The 26,581-nt window shown below is 45.2% G+C and overlaps 1 long non-coding RNA gene across 1 annotated transcript; it reads left to right on the forward strand.

Moving 5' to 3' along the window:
• Window positions 1-10,253: 10,253 nt before the first annotated feature.
• LOC121481304 lies at window positions 10,254-23,556 on the forward strand. The gene is made up of 3 exons (XR_005985254.1): window positions 10,254-10,456; window positions 10,981-11,303; window positions 22,861-23,556. It is a non-coding gene; the product is annotated as an uncharacterized LOC121481304 (long non-coding RNA).
• The last annotated feature ends 3,025 nt before the right edge of the window (window positions 23,557-26,581 follow it).

Consider the following 26,581-nt stretch of genomic DNA (forward strand, 5'->3'; position numbering starts at 1 on the left):
ATTCCATTTTTGTACCAGAGAATGTATATCATGATCAGAGGAAGGAAGTTTGGAAGAGTACAGACCAAAATGTTAACTCTGGTAAGATTGTTAGTATTTTTCGTTTTGCTTATTCGTATTCATTTTTTCAACAAAGAGTATGGATTGGTGTTTGTTTGGTTTTTGTTTTTTAGATTTTGTTTTATTTATTTGTTCATGAGAGACACACAGAGAGAGGCAGAGACACAGGCAGAGAGGGAGAAGCAGGCTCCCTGCAGGGAGCCTGTTGCAGGACTCGATCCCAGGACCCCAAGATCACGACCTGAGCCAAAGGCAGATGCTCAACCACTGAGCCACCCAGGAATCCCAGTTAAAAAGTTTCTTAATCTTCCATCAGCTTTCCATTTCAAATAAGTTTTGCTACAGAAGTTGTCTTTTGCTCACAACTGCCCGCCTCCTCCTTTCCCATCGATGGTCCGACCTTATCACAGCTTCTTCACAACACAGACACCAACACATAACCATACACACATTATCTCCCTCTCCTTCCATGGATAGATCTATTTATCTATCAAATTGCTTCAGTCTTTTTAGAAACACATGCTGGTTCCCTGAGCAGGAGAGCTCTGAAGCAGGTGTCAGGAGAACCTAGCTGTTGCAGACTGTACACACCTGTGAGCTAAGGAGTTGTGAGGTTCTGTTGATTATTATCATCCAGGCACTTTCTTGGAGACAAAGGTCACTTCAAGTAGGGATGTTCTGGAATTGGAGCGAAGGGACACAAAACTGAAGAAAGAAGTGGGAGGAGAGGTAGAGTGGCCTGCTTTCCAGGAGATGGGGGTGGAGGCATGGTCTCAGTGGGAAAAGCTGCAGAGCCAGATATGTGGCCAAGATAGCCAAGTCAGAAACAAAAGCACAAATGAGCCAGCACAGTCATGTCCGAATACCACGTCCCTAATTTATGTCGACTCACACCCCAAGATGCATTAGGCATCATTAGGATTGAATTCTAAATGACACCGAGAAGGCATCTCTAGATCCTTTGTGGATGTGAGCAAAATGGACTTTTGAAAACACGCCAGGACCACGAACTCCTGAGAAAAAACAATGCATGGAAATTTTTTAAAAAAGGAAGTTGGGGGTGGGGAGCAATTTGGCATGTATTCATAGGAGAACGGGATTAGATCTAATTAAAGGGGGGGACCCCCAACTCCATCTGGTTCTCTCCACATCAGCACAAGGGAGGGATCTTAGAGCAAGAGCTAGGGATTATTTCCTGGCCTTCATGGATTTCCTCCTCAGGGATCAAATATAAAATCCAAACCAACCTTTGTTTCAGAAATTGTAAGCTGGACCCTGTTGGCTTCCTGATCGTGTGCGTTCTCTTGAGTCCCCTCCATAGTGGAGGGACCAGCTCTCGGTAGCTTCTTGGAAATATACCATGGTTCTGTTTTTTTACAGTGACAGTGAATCCTGAGCCTGGATGGTGCTAATGTTTTCCAAGAGAAGCAGCCCCGGAGGGAGCCTGCCGAGCCTGCCAACAGAGGGTGAAGAGGATGCGAATTTAATTAATTTCAAATCAACAAAGACACAAGAACCTTTGGCTGTTTCCCCCAACGCCCACTCTTCCTAATGATGGCATCACCTGTACTTGGAAGAATGCACGACTGAGATTGAGAAGCGCGAGGGAAGAGGCTTGGCTGCCGTCCTGGGCCTCTGAGGGAGGAGGACCCAAGCGGGCTCTCAGCCCTCGGGAGCGCCTCTTCTCTCCTCCAGGCCTACCTCTGGCTGCCCGGTCCTCTGGGCCAGGCTCTCTAGGTCTTTGTTACCTTTCTGCTCATTCCTCAAAGTTTAAATCAGGAAGCTGTTTTATATATGGCTTCCTTCTGGGTCACCTTATTACCTAATTAGCGCTGGATAATTTCCTCTGATTAGTCAAGTCCTCTGATAGGTCATGTGCATTCGGCAGCAGCTTTCCTCAAGGCGAGTTACATCATGGAAAAGACAGAAAACAAAGCGAGTGTTTCACTGTGTACATCATCCCAGGGGCTTGGTAAGCTCATCTGCCTGCCAAGAAGATGTAGTGGGAGAGTCCGCCGTCCGGAGGAGACGCTCTTTGGGGCCTTGGGGACTCCGAGTTGGCCAGAGCCCTTGGGACCTTCTTGGAGGAAAAGGGATCTTCAGTGACAGAGCAAAGTGATTTCCTTCTCAGCTAAAATCACCGGCTTGTTCACATTTCCCCAAAGCTCGTTCTGACTCTCACCACACCTCCCCCGCCTGTGGTCTGTGACTAGGACATGGGCACAGGGTGGGTCATCTGTCAGCCTCCTATGTTTTCAAGATCTTTAAGGTCATTTGAGACAAACAGAATAGGAATAGGAAATACCTGTGCCTGTGGCAGATATCACTCGTCGCACTCTCCTGTCAGGCTGGGACAAGCCTGGTGTCCTCCTCGACACGGCTCTCTGGGAGGCCACTATCAGCCCATCAGAGATGACATTCAACGCGGTCTCTGTTGACACCCTCGCACGAGTAGCAGCAGTGCACCGTGCAGGAGGGCCTGCTTATCATTCCCACTCACGTAAAATCAATCTTCCTTCAATCCTTAATTTTCTAATTCTGACCTTTAAAGCAATCTAGCAAATCGGAGTCCTCAGGTCTTCTACAACACTTGGTATTTTATTCCAGGGGAGAAGAATGAAACCTTTATTTATTTTACTGTCCACATATCAACTGAAGGGAGATGAGGCTCACCAAACTCTTGCTGTTGAACGGGGGGCTTGTGTCTGGAAGGCCGCCTTGAGGCATAGCAGAAACGGGCCTTCTCCACCCTCTAGCTGGCATCCGCCTTCTGACCTGGGCTCCTCGTTCTGAAGGCAGGGTTCCAAGCCAGGGAAATCTTTGCACACAATAAAAGAAAACTATCTGCTTGTGTTTAACCACTGCTCTTATGCTAGCTTGAGACTTCGCAGGGCCTTGGCGAAGGACAGTCTTCGCGGTATATAATTTCAACAGATTGATCTGTCATATTCTCGTTAGCACATCCTAATATGGCATTTTTGTTTTCACCCCTGTTCTGCATATTCATACTCAACCTGCAGTCCACTGTGACTCTCAGATATTTCTGCCAAAATTGCCATTTTCTGAATCATCGTATCTATTTTGTTGCTTTGTTTCTTCTCAACATTTTGGCTCTCAGAAGAGTCTCAGATCGCTTCTTTCTCTCTCTAGGTATCCAAGATTTTTGATGAACTCTGAGGCCTGTACATTTTATCCAAGTCTATCAAATAATGGAGACTTGAGAAGTTCAGAGAACTATAAGGGGCCTTGGAATCTCGTTTTGATGAAGCAATATTTTATGATACGATAAAGATGTTATCGTTCAGTATTTAAAATCACTTCAAATTCCAGCAAGAGAAACTTCAGCAACACGCCATTCAATTTATGTCTGAAAAATGTACCGGTGTCTATAAGTGCACAGTACACAAGGCATTTGTTTTAAAGGCAGTTTATTCTTGGCAAGGTGTATTAACCAAAGCTGTGAAGGGTCAATCCTAGCACCCTCTTTTTATTACTTTCAGTTAATAGGTATCATATATTGAGGATGATTTCAAGAATTGATTTAAAAAAAAAAAAGAATTGCTTTTAAACCCAAAGTTAATTTTATGTTTCAGATTATTGTTAGTAAAAATTTAACTAATCGGCCTTAATTGCATAGCCGATCAGAACAAAATCTGGCTTCAGAATTTTTTAAAGATATGTAAGTTTCACTGCATTTTTGTACATTTTAAGCAAACTAGGTTAGCAATATTGTCAAGTCGAACTCCTCAGGAAACTTATTTAAATAAATGTGTAAGAATATCAATCTGTTACTCTTAACTCAGTGATGTGACTCCTCTTTCTGAGGAGCTCGTTGTTACCCAAACACATACAGCACGGATCCAACTTCTTATCCATGGGGGGAACAAATGCTTCTATCAATGTAAATGGATGCTTTAAAAAATGCTTTTGTCTATTTTTAAATTTTATCAATTTGTACGGTCTCCGGAAGAAGGCCCCTATGATGAGTAAACATAAAATATAGACTTTAGTTCCAATATCTGTCAGAATTAACACAAATTCGGAATGTAGTGGAGTGATAAGACACCGTTTTATACTAAGAAGACACTGCTGAAATTCTCACTGTGGGGAAAACATTGAAATTTTATACTGAATTAAATTTACACATGCTATGTTTTCACTCTCAGGAGATACTCAAGGTAAATCCTGGGGTTCCATTTAATATGTACAACAGGCAGACCAGGGTAGCTTCACTCATAGATTACATTTCCTCAATCTTAAAGTAACCAGAAGAGTCACTGTATAACAGTGTGGAGTGAAATTATTCAAATTGGTTATTAATAATTGCATAATCCAAACAATGAATTGCCTAGATTTGTTTATTTGTTTGCGCAGCTCTGTGACATTACCTTGGTACTGTCCCATCTGGTACTAAAATTTTATTTTCCTCCTAGTCCTTTTGGGGGTGGCTATTTGTAGATACTTGGTGGGGTTTTTTTGGTTTGTTTTTTGCCCTGTTACCTTTTCTAAATAACATGTTATATTCATGAGATACCAATCCATGCAAATATATATGAAACTAAAACTTTTCAAAATCAATTCTATAGATGCTCTAAGCTCTTCTTGAAATACTTTAAAAAGTTAAATTTATAAACCAAAGTACATCCAATAATGTGAAGACTTTAATTCCAGTGCCATACAAGTTTAGAAATACAACACTGAAGTATTTAAGACAACCAAAGGTGAATAGATTCGCTTCCATTAGACTTCAGGTGTAGAGGGCTCAGGTAATCATACTCCTCATTTCCCATCACAGTATCATCACTGGCCTTTGGTGCTTTATAAATAAGGAATTGGACCTTTTACAGAAAGCATATTCTTCACATTTTTCACCTCTTTGGTCTGCATGTCAAGAATTCAATGAAAGATACGTAGAAACTACAAATAGTAAGCAACATTTTTCTAGTGTAAAGATCAATGGAGAGTGATCACTAGATTACTCTGACTTAGGTGAAACCCCTGAAATTATAAATAACATCAAGAACACGGGAAAACTCTGCATGTTTAATAAATGTCAGACTTCAGAAAGGGCAGAGATTGTAGTTTTCCAACAAGTTAAAAAATAATCTGCTGGATCATTAGTAACTTAGCATGTATACATCTTGTTTTTAAAAGTAAGTGAAAAGAGTGTAAAAAATGTATTAGACTCTCTCATTTTTCAAGCAGTAAAGTACTTCCTCAGAAGGTCACTGAGATCATCAGACGTTGTATTTACCACTTGGCTTCAATGTATAAATCCTACCTTGTAAGCCCCGTGTAAGAAATGGTCCCATCACTATTGGTTAGAACTGATTTGCAAAACTCCTAAAGTTGTTTGTTTGTTTAGGAGAGGGAGGAGGTTAGGGACAGAGGGACTGGGAGAGATCGAATCCCAGTGCAGAGCCCAGCACAGGGTTTGATCTCACAACCCTGAGATCATGACCTGAACTGAAATCAAGAGTCAGACGCTTAACCAACTGAGCCACCCAAGTGCCCCCAAACTATTCTAGTTTTAAGACTGATGAAAGGTTTTAGGGTTTTTTTTCTCCTGCCTTGTATGCTGGGAATAATATATGTAATAATATTTTTCCTTTACAGCTTATGGCTTTAGATTTGTCAGATATACATGTATATATGTATAAACTGCTCTCTTCTCAGCTGCATGACTTTTTTTTTAGAAAAAATGAATAAATCCGTACATGCTTGTATGCTAACTTATTTACTCCACAGTGATAGAATTAAAAGCATTTCTAAATTTAACTGAAAAATAAAACACTCTAAGATAGGAGTAAAGAATATTTTTGACATTAGTTTCTATGTAATTAACGTATATCAAGATTTAAAGTAAATGTTTATTTGAAGGTGAGGGATTTGTTTACTAAAATGTTGCTAAGGGTAGAGGAGTGACTTAAATATCTTTTTAAAGGAAATTCCTTTAATTTAACTTCTGTGACTTTGAAAAAGAAGGATTGTTACCTTTGATAATTATGCTCTCTTGATCTGTATACCCCTTTAAATAAATGAAACAATACCAATTTTAAAAGTTCTTGTAGAATTGAAACTGCCTTATACAAAATTATCTACCCTAAAAATTAATTAGATTTTCTACATATCTAAAAGATATTATAACACATTCTTGTCTTTTTTCTTTGCAAAATATTTTTAAATTGAGAAATGCGATTTTAATTGTCAATGGAATGTAATTTTTAAAATTATTTTTAATAAAAATAGAAACAGCTCAGAGCTAAAGCCTTCTCTTTTGCCTGATTTCTCACTTTCCTTCATGCCTTTGATTCTAATTTCATTTTCTACACGTTGGCATTATGATAGCTAGAGCAGGACTGACGAGCAAGTTCATAACACATAGGCCATACGAAGACGTCTTTGAATGAGGATGCATTCTTGCAGGCCAGAAAAACTAGTCAGCACATTGACAGAGAGCAGAAGGATAAAAGGCCCCAGCAAAAATAAAACCTGGTCAGTGATGGCAGCATTGTACCCCTAGAATCTGTGGCAGGGTGTGCTTCCTTCCTCTCCTAAGCAGAACAACTAAGGGACCGAATGTGGGACAGACCGGCCTGGAGATGGCTTGGACCCAAAGAGCGACAGTCCTCTGGCATTAGAGAAATGATGCTAAGAGAAAACAATAATGTTAACTGTAACTAGCATTTATTGTGTGTATCAGTTCAGGAATTAAGTTTAGCTTCTAAGAGTAGACACACAGAACACAATTGTTTTAAGCAAGATCTTTTCTTCTCACGCATCAAAGAGTACAGAGGTAAGCTGTGGTGGTAACTGCATGGTCACCTGGGTTCCTTCTAATTCTCCCCCCTCCATCAGTGTGGAGCTCCCATCCTCAGGGTGGCTGTATGATGCATATGCTCTAGCATATGGTGGACTAGGGGACCCATTTATTTCCCACCTCCATGAATCTGTACAGAAATTCCTCCATCTTGTCCCATGTGGTGACTCCTGACTTTCGCCTCATGTGAATGTGCCTCTCTGTTTATAACCTGTCCCTGTTCCATTCTGGGTGGACCTCCATTTTTCCTCTTTGCTTATACTGCCCAACACTCTGCCTTCAGAGACCTGGAATAGATATATCTGGAGAAGGAGCCCAGTGAATTCATGTCAGGAGTTGTGTTCTGAGTGGGGCTGGAGAAGGGAGTGAGGAGTATGTGAGAAAAAGCTCTTGGGGGGTTCTCTGGTTCAACAGATGAAACCAAGATTGGTTGTGAAGACCAAAGGGGCAGGATAGGAATCAAAACCTGGGACACAAGTCTGAGGCAGGAGGTAGACAGAAGCAGACCAGAAAGTGTTGGCAGTGAGGAGGGTGTGGAGGTGATTTCCACAATGGAGCTGAGTTGTCCAGTCTGTTTTCATTGGCCACTGGATGCACAGGGAATGGTGGTCAGCCTGCCTTGCTGGTGGAAGGGCAGAAAGGACACTAGGTAATAATACCTTCTCTATGGCAGAGCTGCCCCTCCTCCCTGTTAATTTGAGAAACTCAGTTCTAGAGAAACAGCATGAATATTAAACTCTGGGCTAGGATTTGTGCTCCCACAGCACTGGGACCCGTACCCTGACTCCTATCAGAGCTGTGAGAGTGGTGGGAGCCAACTGGATTGTCTGAGAAGGGCAGACCACCTACATCTCTGGTCCAGGCAGGCAACACAAGGTGTGAATAAATTTCTTTTGAATAAATACTTTCTTTTGAATAGATTCTTAAAATTTATCCTAAATAAATATACTTTTCCTAATTTTCTGCCCTTATGTGTAATGTTAGTGTGTTTGTTTAAACAAGACTCTTAATTCCATGAGAAAATTTCCAAGTCAAACTACCTCAGACCAAAAGAAACTTAAGAGGGGGCACCTGGGTGGTTCAGTGGTTGAGCATCTGGCTTCAGCTCAGGTCATGATCCCTGGTCCTGGGATCAAGTCCCGGATCTGGCTCTCTGCAGGGAGCTTGCTTTTCTCTCTGCTTGTGCCTCTCTGTGTGTCTCTCATGAATAAAATCTTAAAAAAAAAAAAAAAAAAAAGAAAGAAGAAAGAAAGAAACAAACAAACAAACTTAGGGGCTCAGGTAACCAAGTTGGGCAAAGGCAAGAAGTTGCTGCTTTCAGAAACAAACAGAAGCAGATTAGGCTACAAGAAAGGGCAGCCAGACTAGGTTCTCAAACACAAGGCTCCTTCGTATTTTTATCTTTCCTTCATTGTCTGAAAACTTTTTCCACGGGGCCATAACTATTGCAGGTAGTAGCTTCAGGGAGCTTATCTTTCTGACCTTACCACCAAAGTAGAAGGGAATCTCTTTCCTTTACCCAATGAAGAAAAGTCCCCAAAGGACTTCCATGCCTAACCCTGTGAAATGGTATTGGGACTGACTGGGGTTGACATTTCCCTGTACAACCACAGGTTGAAGTGTGTGTGCATGTGTGGGTGTGGGTGTGGGTGTATCTGGTACACACATTGGTTGGTTGATGGGGTGGGTGGGTGATTAGTTCATTGGTTGGTTGGTTGGTTGAAGAGGATTCATGAGGAAGCAGTTTTTAAAGGGAATCAGAGTGCTATGACCAGATGTTAGGGCATTTAGGACCAGCCAAGCACATGCATATCCACCACATGTGCTCTTCTATCCCATTCCACTTACCCACATTCAGAGTCAGAAGTCCAGAGCAGGCCAGGCTTTCAAGACGGCAGATCTACTGGTGCTTTTCATTTCTTTGTGCCATTTTTAGTAATTTCTAAATGCTCTACAGTAAATATGTATTATCTTTGTAATTATGTTATAAAAAATAGACTGGGTAAGTTTTGATTAAGGAAGATAAACATATTAAAAACTCAAACAGGAAAATCCAATATGGATTATGATTCGATATGGATTATATGTATTTATTTATGCCTAAGAATGTCTTTTGAAACTGATTGCAAAGCTAATGAATATATTTAGGTTTATACGACCAGGACCACTCTTTGTAGGAAAGAAGAGGGGTTCTGAACAGAGGTTAATAAGAAGCCCTGGGGATCTCTGGGTGGCACAGCAGTTTGGCGCCTGCCTTTGGCCCAGGGCGCGATCCTGGAGACCTGAGATCGAATCCCACATCGGGCTCCCGGTGCATGGAGCCTGCTTCTCCCTCTGCCTGTGTCTCTGCCTCTCTCTCTCTCTCTCTCTGTGACTATCATAAATAAATAAATTGAAAAAAATTAAAAAAAAAATAAGAAGCCCTGAAAGCCTTGCTCTGGAGTGTGGAATGTATTGGGTTTTTTCTACATGCATTCCTGTATCCCAGGCTGAAAGTGGACACACTTTGTGCATTTCTCTTCAGGGCCTATGGGAGAATCAGGGCAGTTTGTGAGACTCTGCATTTATCTTGTGGATCATGTCACTATTTAGGACAGGAGCAGAAGGTATTAAAGCAGTTGTCAAGATCCTAAGAAGATGAATGAGAACAAGCCAGCATTAGAAAGATTTTCTTTCCCCATAACGCATAATGTCTAATCACTTGGGCTCTTTTCATATTTTTTTTTACTATAAGGATCATTAAATATTAAAGAATATTTTGAATAAAGAACAAAAAATCCTCCATTTAAAATTTTCTCCCTTGTATATTTCTACAGTTGCCACAGTTTCTACAATTAATATATACACTTTTCATAGAGTAAAAAAAAAATATCAAAAATAAAGTCCAATTAACCGCCCCCGCCCCCCCAAAATCATTCTTAATTCCACCAGCCTAGCAAGGCAATCTGTATTCTTAGGAGTGATATGGAGTCTCCACCAACTGTTTCTAAGAAAGGGAATGTGAGAAGAAGGCTGGGAGTGAACCGTGATGAGGGTGACATGGGGTCACTTCCTCAAGCAGCCTGGAGGGAGCACGCTTTCCTGAGAAGAGTGGGAGCACTTCCCAGCTGCTGTTCTGGGTTTCAAGGGGTCCATAGGAAAAGGGAGCCAGTCAGAAACCCCAAAGAGAGAAAATACTAGAAGGCTTCCCTGAAGATGTCACTGGGATCCATTCATTTTGCAAACATTTATTACAAGCCTACTCTGTGCTGGGCCAAAGGGTACAGAGGGGAGGTGGGATGGTGTGGGAAAGGCCGTAGGCTCTGGAGCCTGACTGGCTGGGGTTAAATGCTGGCCCCATGCTTCTGGCCAGGTTACCCAACCCCTCTGTGCCCTACTTGCCTCATATGACTTTTGGAAAAAACCACATGAGTCAATCCATGCGAGCGCTGTGAACAGGGAGTGTGTGGAAAGGATTGTATAGTGCTGGCTGTTGCTGTTGTCATCTCTGCCCTTAAGGAGATCACAGTCCAGAGGCTGCCATGACACAAACTGGAAGTCTATGGAACAAGATGAAAGACCTACCAGACTCCTTTGGTAAGATGCAGAGTTGCTGGGAGGCTCCCTGGTTGAACGGCTTGTAGGAAATCACGCTGCCCAGGACTCTGTCCCCAGGCACCATTTTGTAGGTAATTGGGTCACAGAAGGCACTGTCACCCAGTGAGCGCCATTCCAACTGGGAATGACAGTATGATGATGAAGACTTTTCTGGAGCACACACTCTGTGACAGACACTCTTCTGTGTGTTCATGTGAACTAAGTCGCTAAGGACTCTGGCCTGCCATCCTAGTGCTTGTGACTCCCTCTATTCCACCCCTAACCCCCTCCCCCATGGTGTGTATATTCTTTACAAGTCCTCCACTAGAGCAGCTGTGTTGGCTGGGGGGAAGGGAGGCTCTCTCCCTTAGGAAGTGTGGAGGGAAGGGAGCGCCGTTGTGTTTTTTGTTTTGTCTCAGTTGGGCAGGCATGGGATAGAGGGGGAGGGGCTCATCCACTCTCTCCAATACTCTCTTCCCCCAACTCCTCAAATTGTCTACCTAGTCCTCCCCTGTCTTCCACAGAGGGGAAGGAGCCACTGAAGATGTCCCAGCTCTAAGCCCACCTGGGAGCAATAGACGTCTGTTCCCCAGCTGACATAAAAGGTCTTCATCTCCAATATCCCTTCCATCCCCTTCCTCATAGAAGGGAGGGGGGAAGCAGCCAGGATCCTCAGCTCTCTTTCACAGTTGGACACATGGAGGCTTTGGACCCGGGTGAGGCCAGGAGTAGGGTCCCATGGATCTGGGCCCAGCTCTGTGGCTTCACTGCCTTTTTCTGTGGCCAGTTCCAGAAGTGTTAGCACCACCTTTCTCCCCATTCTTCCTTCTGGATTCTTAGTCCCCAGGTAAGTATATCATAATTACCCTCAATTTATTTATTTATTTATTTATTTATTTATTTATTTATTTATTGAGAGGGCTGGGGGAAGGGCAGAGGGAAAGGGAGAGAGAATTTCAAATAGACTCTGTACTGAGTATGGAGCCAGATGTGGGGCACCTCATGACCCTGAGATCGTAACATGAGCCAGAACCAAGAGTTGGACGCTTAACCAGCTGAGCCATCCAGGTGCCCCCATGACACCCATTAATAGGGAGACGAGGCTGCTGGCTTATGGCCCACAGGTAGCGTGTGGTAGAGCTGGGGTCTGAACCCAACTAGTCTGTTTCCAAAAGTGGTCTGCTTGTTACCAGGCTCTCCGTGCAGGTATACCACGTTCATCGACCGGGAAGGACTTGTGTGAAGGGTGACCCTGGATGGCATTCTGTCCCCTTATTTGAGTTTCATTCATTTGTTCCTTCAGTTAACATCTTCTGAGCCCCTTGCTCTAAGTAGAGCACAGTGGGTGCAGAAAAGAAGCCAGGATCCTCCCATCAAGCTGTTGCAAGAGATAAGGCCTCTGCCCCAATGCAGAGTGACAAGTTCACGGGGAGGAGTCGATGTAGGGCTCAGAGACACAGAGGAGGAAGGGTGATGGGCTGGGGACAGCAGGCAGGACCTGACGGAGAAAACTGAATTGGAACAAGGTCTTGAGGGACAGAGGGTTGTGACAAATGGTCGTTTAAGAGAATGGCACTCTGGTTGCTAGGGGAGAGTATGAGGAAAGGCACGGAACCGGGAGCGCCGTACAGCATGGTTTGGCTAGAGCACGCCAGGCATGTGAGAGAGAGTGGCAGGTGAGGAGGGAGGGAAGCCAGGGCCTTGACCTCTGGCTTGGAGGTTGCATGTCGCTTAGCAGGAATAAGGAGCTCTTGAAGACCTTTGGGAAGGAGCACAAATGCTCGGCACTGGGGTTTGGAAGAGTGATCCTCACAGGTGGAGGGTGAGTTTCAGGGAGAGATGCGAGTAACAGGAAATGGGTGCAGCAGCGGAGGGAATTCGGAAAGGAGGAGAAAAGAAAGAGGAAGGACGCAGCAAATATGATCAGGTCACGGCCCCCACTCCGTTAGCTGCTTAAAAACCTTGAGGTGGCTTCCCACTGATGTTCAAATGGGCTCAAAGTCCTTAATACGGCCTGAACACCACCTTTGCCTCTTGCATACCTCATGTCTCCTAGTGCTTTAGCCAACAGCCTTCTCTTAACTCATGGACTATACCCTGCCCCTTCCTTCCTGGGACTTTCTCACGTGCTCTTTCCTCTGCCTGAAATGCACCCCACCACCTCGTACCCCGCCCCATCCTTTGCCACAGTAGCTCCATCCAACCTTCAGATTTTAGCTTAGTCAAAGCCTTCCCTGGCCCCCACTGTGTGTTCTCAGTACCTTTCCTTTGTGGCACATGTGCCACCGTTGCAATTTTACATTTGTTTGCATTATTAGTCAACTAATGGCTGTCTTGGTCATAAGCTTTGTGAGAACAGATAAATCCCTGCCCTTGACTGCAAGCATCATGAGAAGCAATAAATATCTATTGACTTATTCTCATACCCCCAGCACCAATCATCTCTTGAGCTAATATACACTCGAAATGTTAGATCAATGAATGGAGAATCTACAGGATTTGGTAACTGACTATTCAGAGGAATACAAACTAACACCAGGCTTTGAACACCAGTGGCAAGAAACGTGGTATTGCCATTTGCTGCAACAGGGAACACACGAGGAACCATTTTACAGGTTATGTTTTCCAGATTATGAACCCAGCATCGAACAAATTGATTTGGAGGTGCCATCAGGTCGTCAATTTGTCTGGTAGGCCACAGCAAATTTAACAGTACAATTTAAGGGAAATATCACAGCTAGAGAAAGAAAGAGGGACAAGTTTGGGGGTATATTAGTGAGAATTAGTTGCCTACATGTAGCAGAAAATCCGAAAGAAAAGAGGCGTTAAATTTGTAAGGATTTATTGTTGCCTCACCGAAAAGAAGCTTGGAGGTAGGAAGCCCAGGACTGGTATGGTAGGTCTGTGGTGGTCTGAGACCACGCTCTAGCTTTCTATGCCACTGTTCGTGGTACGTGGATGCTATCTCAAAGCTGCCTTTGGCCCCAGATAGCTGCTGGAGCTCTGGTCATCCAGCCTGTCTCGCTGGCAGGAGGGAAAAAGAGCGAGGTGACACGTGCTCCCCTAAAAGGCTGATGCACTTACATCTCATTGGGCCAAACCCCTAGAAAAGCAGGGCATCTAGCTTTAAGTAAAGCTGAGAATGTACCCCTTTAGGTGGGTGCTATCTTGAAGAAACTCAGGGGTTCTACTAGGAATAATGTATATTCGATGGGCAATGGCTTCCCACAGGAAGCCACAGCCTAGATGAGATGTTGGAGGTCATGCGAGAAGTGTGCAGTTTCATAAATGTTCATCCAGCTGAGCGGAATGAGTGTCCCGTGACAGGTCCGTGGGATTTTAGAGGAGCAAGGAATTTCCGTAATCACTTAATGCAATCCCTGCATTTTGCGGACGAAGACCTGACCCATAGAGACAGAGAGCTTTGGCCAATGTCACAGCACATTGGGGCCAGAACCAGGTTCCCCACATCTAAGACTGTGCGGAGAGTTTGTAGCAGCCCCAGCTCATGTGCGAGTAAGGGCTCCCTTCATGGAGCATTGGAGCGACTCGAAGGAGGGGCGGGCATGGAACAGTCTTGGGTTTAAATCCCAGCTGTGTGAGCCTGGGCAAGTTACCCAGCTTCTCGGAGCCTCAGCTCCTCTTCCATGTAATGGGGCGATGGCACGGGATAGGCACTTTATCACTGGTAGTCATTATTATCGTTGTTATTAAAAAGAAATGTCTTTAGAATAACTCAGTGAATCAGTGAACAAACCAAACGTGACAACAGACAGCTATCCGTCGTCGCCACTTTCGTTGTTTGTTGGCTGAGAGCTTTAGAGCTGGATAGCTCGTGTCTTCTATGCCCTTGTATGTTATTCTATTGCTCTGGCTTTCTGCGTGTGCCCTACTGGCATCTGTGCTTCCTTGGACTCACGCAGGCCTGCCTGCCAGCCCATGCCATTCCCCCCCCCACCCCGTGACACCAGTGCCACTTCTAAACACACTGACTCCATGGAAGATGAGCTAGACACAGACTTCCTCCACTCCTTGATTTCAGTTTCCTTCTCCCACCTTCACATATCCCCTCTCACGATTTCACCTGCCCCCCAACTCCCCTCCCATCCAACAGGCAGCACATTTTGAGTGTTGACACAAGACTGAGCTTAGTGCTTCAGGACAGTAAAAAGAAGACAATAGTCGTAGACTCTGGCCTTGAATTGTTTTCAGTATGATGACAAATGCGTGAGCCATAATGACATTTTCTAAGGCATCATTACTTTGAGGTATGATGCAGACAGCTGTGCCGGAGCCGTGTTTTCCCCACCTTCCCCCTTTATTGCTGACATTTCCCCAACGCTGTCATTATCGACTCTTTGATACTTTACATAGTTTTGGGTTATTAATTCGTGTGGAATTTTAAGGGCTGGGAAATAGTTATATTTATGATCTCTTCTTTCCTATCTTAAAAAAAAAATACTTCATCAATTCAGTATCAACGCTCAAGGTAAAATAGCATTAAGTTACCAAATGAAATATGTGAAATCTGTAAACACTATGTGAGATTCTCGTTAAAATTAATTTATTCTCTTTGGGCAGATACCGGGTTCTAGTTTGATTTGGAAATGCAGAATTTATGTCTGTTGTAAAATATGGCAATAAGTCCCATATTGCTGTGGCCAGGACGAGATGCCAGCTGGAGAGGAAACAGTTCAGAATTTGCCTGTCTGGGAGGGCTTCACATCCAGAGAGCCTGAATCCCTCTCTGCAGTCAGAACACTCCTGAATTTCCTCTCCTACCATGAACTAGCTGGGTGATTTGGGAAAGCTGCTTCGCTTCCCTGGGACTCAGTTTCCCCATCTGCAAAACAAAGCAGCTAGATTAAATCATTTCAAGTCAACAGTTCTCACACCAAAGTGTGCACAAAAAGCATCTCTCTGAGCAGCTTCTTAAAAAATTGAAGTCCTGGGTCACCAGGCCAAAGGGGGTTTGGCCCATGAACCAGCAGTTTTAAAGAGCATGTCAGATCATTCAGAAGCAGGGAACCTGTGGACCTCACAGAAATCTGCCACAAGCCCTTATTCAGCCCCCGTATGCTGTATCTTCCTCTGAAATATATTGCAAGTAAATTCTCAAAGAAGAAGGGGCACCTGGGTGGCTCAGCGGTTGAGCATCTGCCTTTGGCTCAGGTCATGATCCTGGGGTCGCGGGATCAAGTCCCATGCCGGGCTGCCTGCATGGGGCCTGCTTCTCCCTCTGCCTGTGTCTCTGCCTCTCTTTCTGTGTCTTTTGTGAATAAATAACTAAAATCTTAAAAAGAATTCTCAAAGAAGTAGAAGATGGAGAAGGAGGAAGAAAAAGAATAATCAAGAACCCTATTATTATCCCTGGGGGCAGAGGTTTGAAGGCCAAGCCCCGTGGTCCTCAGGGCCGAGCTGCTGGCCCTGGCCCCTCTCTGCCCTGAGCTCCTGAGCCCTTGCAGCTCCCCGTGCACGGGAAGGTCCAGCAGGGCTGCCTTTCCCACTAGCTTACTGCTCCCTGGGAATGAATGTCTCATCTGTTTCCAAGTTCAAGACCTCTGGCAGCGGGGTCTGCTTTGACTTACTGGGCATTTTTAGCAGCCCCTCCTCAGTGTCAAGTGAGAGCCCCCCAAGACTCAATGAGATAGCAACACAAGGGAGGCCTACCTAGCTTTGAGCTCTGTAAGAGCAGGTCTGTCGCGGTTTTCAACCCGTGGGGAAGTTCGAGCACGGCCCTCTCAGCACCCAGGTGCAGTACTTTCAAAGACCAGCTGCCTGACATATGGCTCTGAGAGGGAGGGGAGGAGGGGCTTCATTTTCCCTGACGAGGTCTTCCTATTGCTAGTGTAGGGTGATGGGCACAACTGGGCACTTTTTGACATTTATTTTTATTTTTTTAAAGATTTTATTTATTTATTCATGAGAGACACACAGAGAGAGGCAGAGACACAGGCAGAGGGAGAAGCAGGCTCCCTTTGGGGGAGCCCGATGTGGGACTCGATCCCAGGACCCCGGGATCATTCCTTGAGCCAAAGGCAGACACTCAACTACTGAGCCACCCAGGTGCCCCACTTTTTGGCATTTAGATTAGGGACTGCTTAGTACAGGAAGTTGAAACACTGACGACAGTGGCTAAAATTTACTCTGTGCTAGGCAACATCCTAAGTAAGCACCTGTACTAACTCAGTTAAACCCCTCCACAAACCTGCGAGAGGGGTGTCGTGAATGTATTCAGTTTCCAGAAACCGAGGCGTGAAGAGGTTGGATAACTTGCTGAGGGCCACCATCTAGGAAGCAGGAGACCCAGGATTCCGGGCAGGGCAGCCTGACTCCGCAGCTCAACTGCCTCCCTTATGTTCTGGGGAGTCTCAGCTCTCCCTCAGCTGTGGCCTGCGACCACAAAGAGCTCCCTACCCATTCCTTTCCTATTTTTTCCGTTTACATCATCGGTGTGCAGGCGGGCTGTGTGGAGAGGGGGCCGGGCAGAGAGGGATAATGCTCTTGGGATAACGGAAGGCAGCCTCGATGCCTTCCTTCACAGTAAACACCCAGAAATCTGGGAAAAGCTGATAGCTTTGGTAAGCAGAGAACATACTGGAACTGCTCAGCAGCGATGATCAGACCCTTTGGGACCCTGCTACAAACAGACCTGCAAATGCAAGTGAGAAGCTGGAGCAGCTGTAAGCCCCTCTCCACGCGCTCCAATAACTTTCAAGGCAAAGGTCCAGTGCATCTTCCTTTGAGGGTTGTCCTTTTTTTTCTTTATGCCCGAGTAAGCATGCTCCTCTTAGTCTTCAGGTGATTAGATAGAAAGATAAAATGCCTTGCACATATACAGCTTCCTCCTGCAGGAAGTGAGCGGATGGGAGAGATTCACTGTAATGATGAGTCACCACCTGGATTTGAAACAAACACACCTACCAAGAGACGCAGGGTGTAGACTCAGTAAATAACCAGCCGACTGGCACTTCTGAAACCCATTGCTGCCACGGATTCGTTTTCCTAATTTTTTTTTTTTTCTCTTCATTATTCACTGCTTGGGGGCCGTCCTAGGCAGCAGCCTGTTCATTGTCTCCATTAAAATGCAGAGCTATCCTTCGTCCTCTACCTTCAGAGTCCTGGGAGCCAGGTTCAGTAGGAGGGGAGAAATGAGGGCAGGGCTAAAGAGGAACATATAAAAAATAAATGAGCCATTCATAAAAATGAATATTATTACCAAAAGGAGCCGTCTGCCAACATCTCCATATATATATTCGCTCGGCTGCTGGGCTCTGGAACGGCGCGGAATGAAGCCAATGCATCATCTTTTTAGTGGTTGCTCAGTTGATCTACTATTAACTTTAAACAACCAATTGTGAAATGAGCACTTCACTATGCCGTGATGAGGATGGGCCTTGCCCGGCACTATTTTTTTTTTTTATCATGTAAGCTTGAAAATTGGTAAAATAAATTCAGCTCTGCTTAGCACAGTCTCGGAGCCCTACAGAACCAGATTTTCAGGTGTGTGTGTGTGGGGGGGGAACTGCTCCACTCCACCGGCTTCGTGAAGTCATTTTTTTTTTGAAGATTTTATTTATTTATTCATGGGAGACACATACAGAGAGAAAGAGAGAGAGAGAGAGAGAGAGAGGAAGAGACACAGGCAGAGGGAGAAGCAGGCTCCACGCAGGGAGCGGGACGTCGGACTCAATCCCGGGTCTCCAGGGTCAGGCCCTGGGCCAAAGGCAGCACTGAACCACCCAGGGATCCCCCCTCTGTGAAGTCATTTGCACAAATTCTAGAAACTGCCTTTATTTTTCTCCGCCTTAGCATCTCTTTCCCTGAAAATCCCAAATGCCAAGATGTTGGGCTTTTTGCTGTCTCCACGAGCGATTGCAGACGGCTTCCCTTTCTCCCCACGGACACACTTGCACGTGGGATGCCGGTCCTTCCCCCTGAGGCCCGGTGGGTCCGGTGACCTTTGGGCACCCCCCCCCCCCCCAGCCTGTGCTGACGGTGCAGCCCCGGGACCGACGGCACCTGCTGCTCCACGAGCACCTGCTGCTCGGCCCGCTGGCGCTCCGCTGGGTCGCCTGAGGCTTTCTGTCCTTTGCTTCTGGGGGTTGTCGTGCCGGGCCCGGCTGTGGGCTGTGACCCTGCGGAACAGCCCCGGTGCCCCCGGGCTGTGGCCCAGCATCGCTACCTGGCGGCCGCAGCACCTCCGAGGCCCCAGGCTGCAGCCGCGCGGGCCGCGCTCGAGGACAGTCCCCGCGAGCACCACGCGCCCCGCAGGCCGGGGATGGCCACCCCCGACCGCCCACCGCGGGGAGGGCAGCGCAAACAGGCGGATATGGTTGGTTGGGTTTTTTCTTTTTCTTAAGATTTTATCTATTTATTCACGAGAGACACAGAGAGAGAGAAGCAGATACACAGGCAGAGGGAGAAGCAGGCTCCACGCAGGGAGCCCGAGGCGGGACTCCATCCCGGGACCTGGGATCACAACCTGGGCCAAAGGCAGACGCTCAACCACAAGCCACCAGCGCCCCGCGGATATGGGTCTTCTGCAGCCCCCTCCCTCCAGCGGTTGCCCCAGGGCTAGTCCATGCAAAGCCTAATCCTGCCATAGACTTAGCACCCTGCGTCAGGGTGCAGGGGTGGGGTGAGGGCGGCTCTGCAGGTCCCCATTCGCAGCTGGACACTCTGCGGGGGTCATCGAGCTCATCTTGAACCTTGACTGCTGCCTTCACATGGAATCAATCCTGACCACCCCTCAATTTGGGACGTCAGGCCTCCTGTGAGGAGATGCGTTTTTCTTTCATGCCACTCCATGTGGTGATGTGTTAGGGCAGCTCTAGGCAACGAATTCAGTGGGGTACCAGTGCACCCCAGGCGGCTGAGAAGACACCAGGTGAAGGCCAAACAGTCCCCTTAGGACTAAGAGCTCATTAGCTCCTTTGTGAAGTTTTGACACCAAATATCCTTAGAGTTGGTGCTTGAGGTCGCTGTATTGTGAAATACAGAAAGTTTTTATTTCATGGGGCGGGGGGAGTTGAATCCACTCTTGTTGTTACCATCAAAGGAGTCCTGAGTCCAAGCTGAAAGCTCACCTCTGTCCTTTCCCCACGGGGCGGAAACAAGGACACTGTGACAGCTTCCCCTGGAGGTGACAGTTCAGGGTGTCCTTTGTAACTATTTCACAGTCATCTCCATGTGGTAGCCACGTCATCCTTCTCTCTGATCTTCTTCCCATCCTTCCTTGGCCTTGCCTCATGCAGCTGCATACCCATTTTGTGGGTATGATCCTAAGAATTCTGATGGAAGGAAATCCAACAGTATCCTTTTTTTTTTTTTAGATTTCATTTATTTATTCATGAGACACAGAGAGAGAGAGAGAGGCAGAGACACAGGCAGGGGGAGAAGCAGGCTCCATGCAGGGAGCCCGACGTGGGACTCGATCCCGGGACTCCAGGATCGCGCCCTGGGCTGAAGGCAGACCCTTGACCACTGCACCACCCAGGGGTCCCTCCAACTGTATCTTTAACCTAAAAATGAAAGGGGACACTTAGGTAGCATTTACGCATTTAGGAACTTATTTAATTCTCACAACCAGCTTGCTACTATCCTTCTTTTACAGACAATAAAATTGAGGCCCAGAGAGGCGAACTTGCCCAAAGTCAACAACCACTAAGTAACAGGACTGAGACAGGAACCCACAAAGTCTGGCTCAAGAGCCCTAACATGTAACTGCAGTGCAAACTGCTTCCAAGGTTAGCCACAGACAAAAAGGCCCTACTGGGGCTGGCAGCCGCATGCCATCTTCTGCTTCCCAGCGTTCGCCTTCCGTTTGGGACTAACCCACTTGTGACTGAAGCTCCCCCAGAGAACACACCGATCCAGGCAAAGACTCACAGCTCCACCTGTAATTCCTCAGCATCCCCACCACTGAGCTGAAATGGTCAAAGCAAGCCTCGACCGTAACACAGAGGGCAGCATGCCCCAGCTCCTGGCCCTCAGGATGCGCCTTGCCACCTTGCTCCCAGGCTTGCTCTACCATGGAGGCCCTCTTATTCTCTTCCCCAGAGGTGAGGTTGGAAAATTATGTCTACATTCAGGCCCAAAGGCAGGGAGAGGCTGTCAGGAGAAGGGGTTGCTCTTCCGGCCTCCTGCTCCTGGCTCTCTGCTAAGGTCCAGCCCCTTCCCTGGGAATGACCACACACATATCCTACTGGGAAAATCCCCCCCTTTATCCGAGTGGTTGTGGTCCTCTCCCCTCATCTCAACAGGACTTCTACATCCTAATACAACACAATAAATCTGGGATCACACCCTGAGGCCTGCAGTTCCAGGAGCAAGGGGAGGGAACATCCATTATATCCTCTGCGCTGGAGAGGACAGTCTCTGGTCAGAATAGTCATCCCATCCCCCCTATAACTTGTCGACAGACTCATTCTTAGCTCTCTTAGCCATTTCCTCACTGCTCTAATCAAAAAGACATTCCATTAAAGAAGTGAATAAGAAAAAAGGAACTGAATTTAGTGAGTGTAAGAAACATTTGTTTCTTTTCTTTCACACAGTCATTGCAATGTGAAGGCGATGTGACCACAGCTGACTCACAGTGTTAATCAATTAGCCCGCAACACGTAGAAGACAAATGTGACAATGACACAGCAGTAGAAGTTCGCACCTGGCTTCCAGGAAGCTGTCCTGAGCCTACAAGCTTTGTTTTATCTGCTCCCCGCTGCCCCAAACATTAGGGCTTTGCAGGCACTGACTTCTGATTCTGTCCCTACAGAGGCTCCAACAGTTAGCTCAAAGCTAGGGCGTGGTGAGTTAGAAAACCGGCTCAAATTTATGGACATTTCAGGCCTGAGCAAAGGCTGCATACAGCGTGGAAGCAGAAGGATGGTTTTTGCTTTTGGGACAATCTGCAGCAGGCTTTCTTAAACCGCTGCCTGATGAGAAGGAGACGGACCCCCCACCCCACCCCCAGGAGAACCCCATTTCTGATTTTGAAGTAAACACAAGTTGTACATTATGTGCTGACAATGAAGTCATCTATGCAAAAAAGAAAACATTTCTGATTCAAAACAGCAACTTACTATAGTGATTATGACAGCGGTTTAGGGTCAAGTTCTTCAAAAGATAAATAAGATCATCTCAAATGTAATTACGTCGAAATATTAAACATTCAAAGCTCAACTTACCAACAGTTCATAGTCTGGGCTATTATGAAAGCACTTGAGTCAACCATAGAGTAGCTTCCAGCAGAATCTAGAAAGATGCTTAGAAAATAAAGATTATTGATTTTTTTTCTTTAGTTAAGCAGCAGGAAGAAACCAGTGATTTAGCTTCTTATCTTAAAGATGAGAGGGGAAAGGACGTTTGTAACTAAGTTTGAACGAATTTATCAGCCCCAGAAGGGAGGCTTTTTAGCCTGGTGAAGGGCTCACATCTGGCATCTGAGTGGCCTGTGCTGTGCACAGAGCTGCGGGGTATTTCTAGTGGCTGACCTGAGCTGAAAGCCACCATGAACCAGACAAGGGCCTTGTCGTCATTTTTAACACCTCCCTTGTGCTTAGCTCCTGGCCAGCTCACTGAAGGTTGGGATATTTCACTTTTTTTTTTTTGCAAAATTTTTTCTCTTTTTTAACATCAGGGCTGACTGGTTGCATTAACTGTGGTGACCACACTCCTTGTTTTGTTTTGTTTTAAAGATTTTATTTATTTGTTCATGAGAGATACACAGAGAGAGGCAGAAGGAGAAGCAGGCTCCCTGCGGGGATCCCAATGTGGGACTCGATCACAGGACCCTGGGATCACGACCTGACCTGAAGGCAGACTCTCAACCACTGAGCCTCCCAGGTGCCCCAGTGAACACACTCCTGCTCAGTCTCCCCAGTGGTGGGGAAAGTCTGGTGCTTGTAGCAGCAGCTCTTATTTGTGTGCTTTCTCTCTCTTTTTGGTTTTTGTTTATTTTATTGCTAACGAAATTCCTCCTAATGTTCGGACTGGCTGTGTTTTGGCTAATCTACCAAGCTAAGACCCAGGAGGCCTGGGGTGAAACTTAATCCCCCTCTTATGTAGTCTGCTGGATTTAGGCCCATCCTTTAATGTCCTCTGTACCTCACTTCCTCATTTGTAATGTAGAATTGATGAACCAATCTTGAATTTGATGAGATCTTAGATGCCTTTTAATATAGCAGAAATAGGGACACCTGGGTGGCTCAGTGGTTAAGCGTTTGCCTTGGGCTCAGGCTGTGATCCCGGGGTCCGGGATCAAGTCCCACATCGGGTTCCCTGCATGGAGCCTGCTTCTCCCTCTGCCTATGTGTCTGCCTCTCTGTCTCTCATGAATAAATAAATCTTAAAAAAAAAATTTTTTTTAAAGTATAGCAAAAATATTTTCTTTCTCTTTTTTTCAGATGAAGACATGGAAGATTAGGGAAGCTTAATGAATTGCCTAAAACTACTACCCCATAGGATTGAGAATAAAAATAAAGTAATAAGCAAAGGATATAGTAACTTACTGAATACTCCAAATTCATAGTTGTCTTTGGCAAAATATTGAGGAAGATAAAGACTGTTTTCTTGCCTTTCAGCTCCCTACGTCTCTCTGGGTACCAATCTTTGGAGCCATTGTCTGCCAAGAGGGACTGGTAATGCAATCATAGCCCGTCTACTGTAGGTTTTGGTATTACACTTAAGGAAATGTATACCTCAGAAAATAGACTACAAAAAGTACTGGTAATTAAGTAAGCTTTAGAAATATGAAGGTAGCACGCTAGTAGCTTCTCAGTGTTAGCCTTTTGCTACTACTACAGAATCTTGAACATAAAAAATTAGTGCACAATGGAGGAAGATGGACAAGATGGTGGCAGTTTAGAAGACAATCTCTGAGGTGAACATCATTCTCTGTTCTTCCTTCCTAAACTTGATCATTTGGAAGGTCACCCAATAGGAAACAAAGTTAACTTAGTGAATAAAATGTGATTACTTTTTAGATACCTTCATTTCAATATATTTTGGCTATTTTAATTCAAAAATGTTGACCTAAATTCTTTTTTTGTTGTTGTTTTTCTTTTTTGTGTTAATAGGTAATGCCTCTGCTTATCTATTTATTTATTTTAAGTAATATCTATGCCCAATGTGGGGCTCAAACTCACAACCCAAAGATCAAACATCATGCACTCCACTCTGAGCCAGCCAGACACCCCAAAAAATGTTCAACTAAATTCTTCTTCTTCTTTTTTTTTAAGATTTTATTTGTTTATTCATGAGAGACACAGAGAGAGAGGCAGAGACACAGGCAGAGGGAGAAGCAGGCTCCATGTAGGGAGCCCGATGTGGGACTCTATCCTGGTACTCCAGGATCATGCCCTGAACCAAAGAGAGATACTCAACTGCTGAGCCACCCAGGCATCCCTCAACTATTTTTTTTTTTATTTATGATAGTCACAGAGAGAGAGAGAGAGAGAGAGAGAGAGAGAGGCAGAGACACAAGCAGGCTCCATGCACCGGGAGCCCGACGTGGGATTCGATCCCGGGTCTCCAGGATCGCGCCCTGGGCCAAAGGCAAGCGCCAAACTGCTGCGCCACCCAGGGATCCCTCCCTCAACTATTCTTAAAGCAGATCTAGAACTACATCTTGGTTCAGAGCTATAAACAAGAACCCAGTGTCAGGGGTTCATGCTCGACTTGGACCAACAGCATTAGAGTCATGGGGAAACTTTTTTAAGATGAAGATTTCTAGGTGAATATTTTGAATCAATTGAAGTAGAGTGGGGCCTGGGCATGCGTATTATTTTACATTTCCAGATGTTTGTCAGTATTTATCGGTGGGATGCATCAGCCATATGCCCCGGTACTCTCTGAGAGGTACTCTGTTGTTTCAGATCTGTAGAGGGGACAGTTCAGTACAGTTCAGTGCAAGTCAGAATCCTGGCAGGGAATAGATGGCACACTCAAACTGGGTAATTTGAAGAAAGTTCAACAAAGAGGAGAATTACAAAGGCATGGGTAGAGTGTAGGGAAATCCACAAGGGATGGTATAGCACCCTGAGACTAGCAACATAGGGATCACTACCACTCTAGGCCTAAAAAGCCAAGGAGAGTCCGTGGTTATTCAAACAGACGGTAGCCATATGGAGAGGACCACCAAACAGAATTTGTGTTCCTGTAAAAGGATGCAGCCATTGTATGTCATTGTTCATAGCAGCGTTATTTACAATAGCCAAAAAGTGGAAACAATCCAAATGTCCATCAACAGAAGAATGGATAAACAAAATATGGTGTGCTGTGAAATACTGTTCAGCCTTCAAAAAATAAAATAAAATTCTGACACAGCTACAACGTGGATCATGGTTGAACACATTTTGCTAAGTGACACAAGCCACACACAAAAGGACAAATATTGTATGATTTCCCCCTATACGAGGTTCCTAGAATAGGCAAATTCATGGACACAGAAAGTAGAATAGAGGTTTCAAAGAGCTAAGGGGAAGGAGTAATAGTTGTTAAATGGGTATGGAATTTCTGTTTGGGATGATGAAACAATTCTTGAAATGGATTAGTAGTGACGGCTGCACTTAACACCACTGAATTGTACACCTAAGAATGGTTAGATTGGTAAATGCTATGTTATGTGTATTTTACAACAATTTTTTAAAGTGCAGATAGGAAAAAAGAAAAAAAAAACAGGATGCAGCCAACCCACAGCAATTCCTCAGGGATCAGGTCCAGCTTCTTTGTTCCTCCAACCCCCCAATCCTTACTAGTTGGACCCAACCGGAATGCACAGAGCAAGGGGACCCACTGATGTAGTTCGTGAAGATCAGCCATGCAGGGCACAAAACAGGATGGAGAAGAGAAGATCTGAAGAGACAAAAGACAGCTGGATAGCGTGGGTCCCATCCCTCAATCATCTGCTCTCTCGAGGAAGCATCAAACCCACCACCAGAACAACATCAAAAAAAGCCTTGGAATGAGAAAAGCTAGTGGCAGGTGTTTTCCCCTTGCCCAGAAACAACCATACACAACCAGTAAACACAGCGGTATGTTTTCAAATTAACCCAGATAATTTTTGTTTAAATGCCGTGCTATTCACATCCTCTGATCTAGAAATCCCACTTCCAGGAAACTACCTTATGGAAATAATCAGAGTAAAAATTACACATGAGGAAAAAAAAATTACAAACGAGGAGATTTACTGAAACAGTATTTATAATCACAAAAGAGAAGCAACGAAACATCTCGCATGCACAATATATTAAGTGGGAAAGCAGGCAGCAGCCTGAGTATACGTGTGATGCCGATTGTGGAAGAGGCTGTAAACTATGTTAACACGTTAGAGAGGTTACCTTTGAATGATTGGATTAAGAATGATTTTTCCCCCCTTTTCAAGCTTTTCTATTTTTCAGCATTTCTGTGTTGAATGTGATTTACTTTGATAACCAAGAAAAAACAACACATGTTATTTTTTTAAAGCCTCATGTCTGCCTCACAGATAAATATTCCCAATACGGTGACCTACAGAGTCTTCTCTGCCATCCTCTGTAAAAGGCATTGATTACCTGCTGGCTGCCTATTAATTTGAAGGGAAGCAGCCAGGGGAGGGCAGCCACCTCCTCCAAAATAGACAGCGTGTGTGGCTGAGGGTGCAGCTTCCTTTGATGAAATATTGCTAAATGATGAAATTCTATCTCCTGCAAGAAATTATTTCTGCTGGCTGTGCAAACGTCAGGCTGGAGCCTGCCCTTGGAGAGGCGGCTGTATTACTATGTATTTGTAAAATCAGCAGAGCCTATGCATGAACGGTCACAGTGGTTGATTTTACAAGCTACTCACGACGGGCATCTGCACAGAGAAAGCCATAGCTCAGAGAAGATTTAACCTATTGCGATTCCTTCTGATTTCCTGCTTTGCCATTTTCAAAGGGTGTCGTTTTACCCAAGAGAAAATGCTCTTTGGTAAAATGACTATAGAGACGCATGAGACTACAATATATTAACCTAGACTTGGTACAATCTGGCCTTTTCTACGTTCTTTAACCACTTCTCTGCCTTGTACCACCCACACTCTGGGGTAATGACCGGCTCATCAGCAATGCCAGCTGTGTGCAGGAATGTGTGTTTCCAGATAGAATTG

The sequence above is a fragment of the Vulpes lagopus genome, chromosome 23 (genome assembly GCF_018345385.1).
Source record: "Vulpes lagopus strain Blue_001 chromosome 23, ASM1834538v1, whole genome shotgun sequence".
NCBI classification, from domain to species: domain Eukaryota; kingdom Metazoa; phylum Chordata; class Mammalia; order Carnivora; family Canidae; genus Vulpes; species Vulpes lagopus.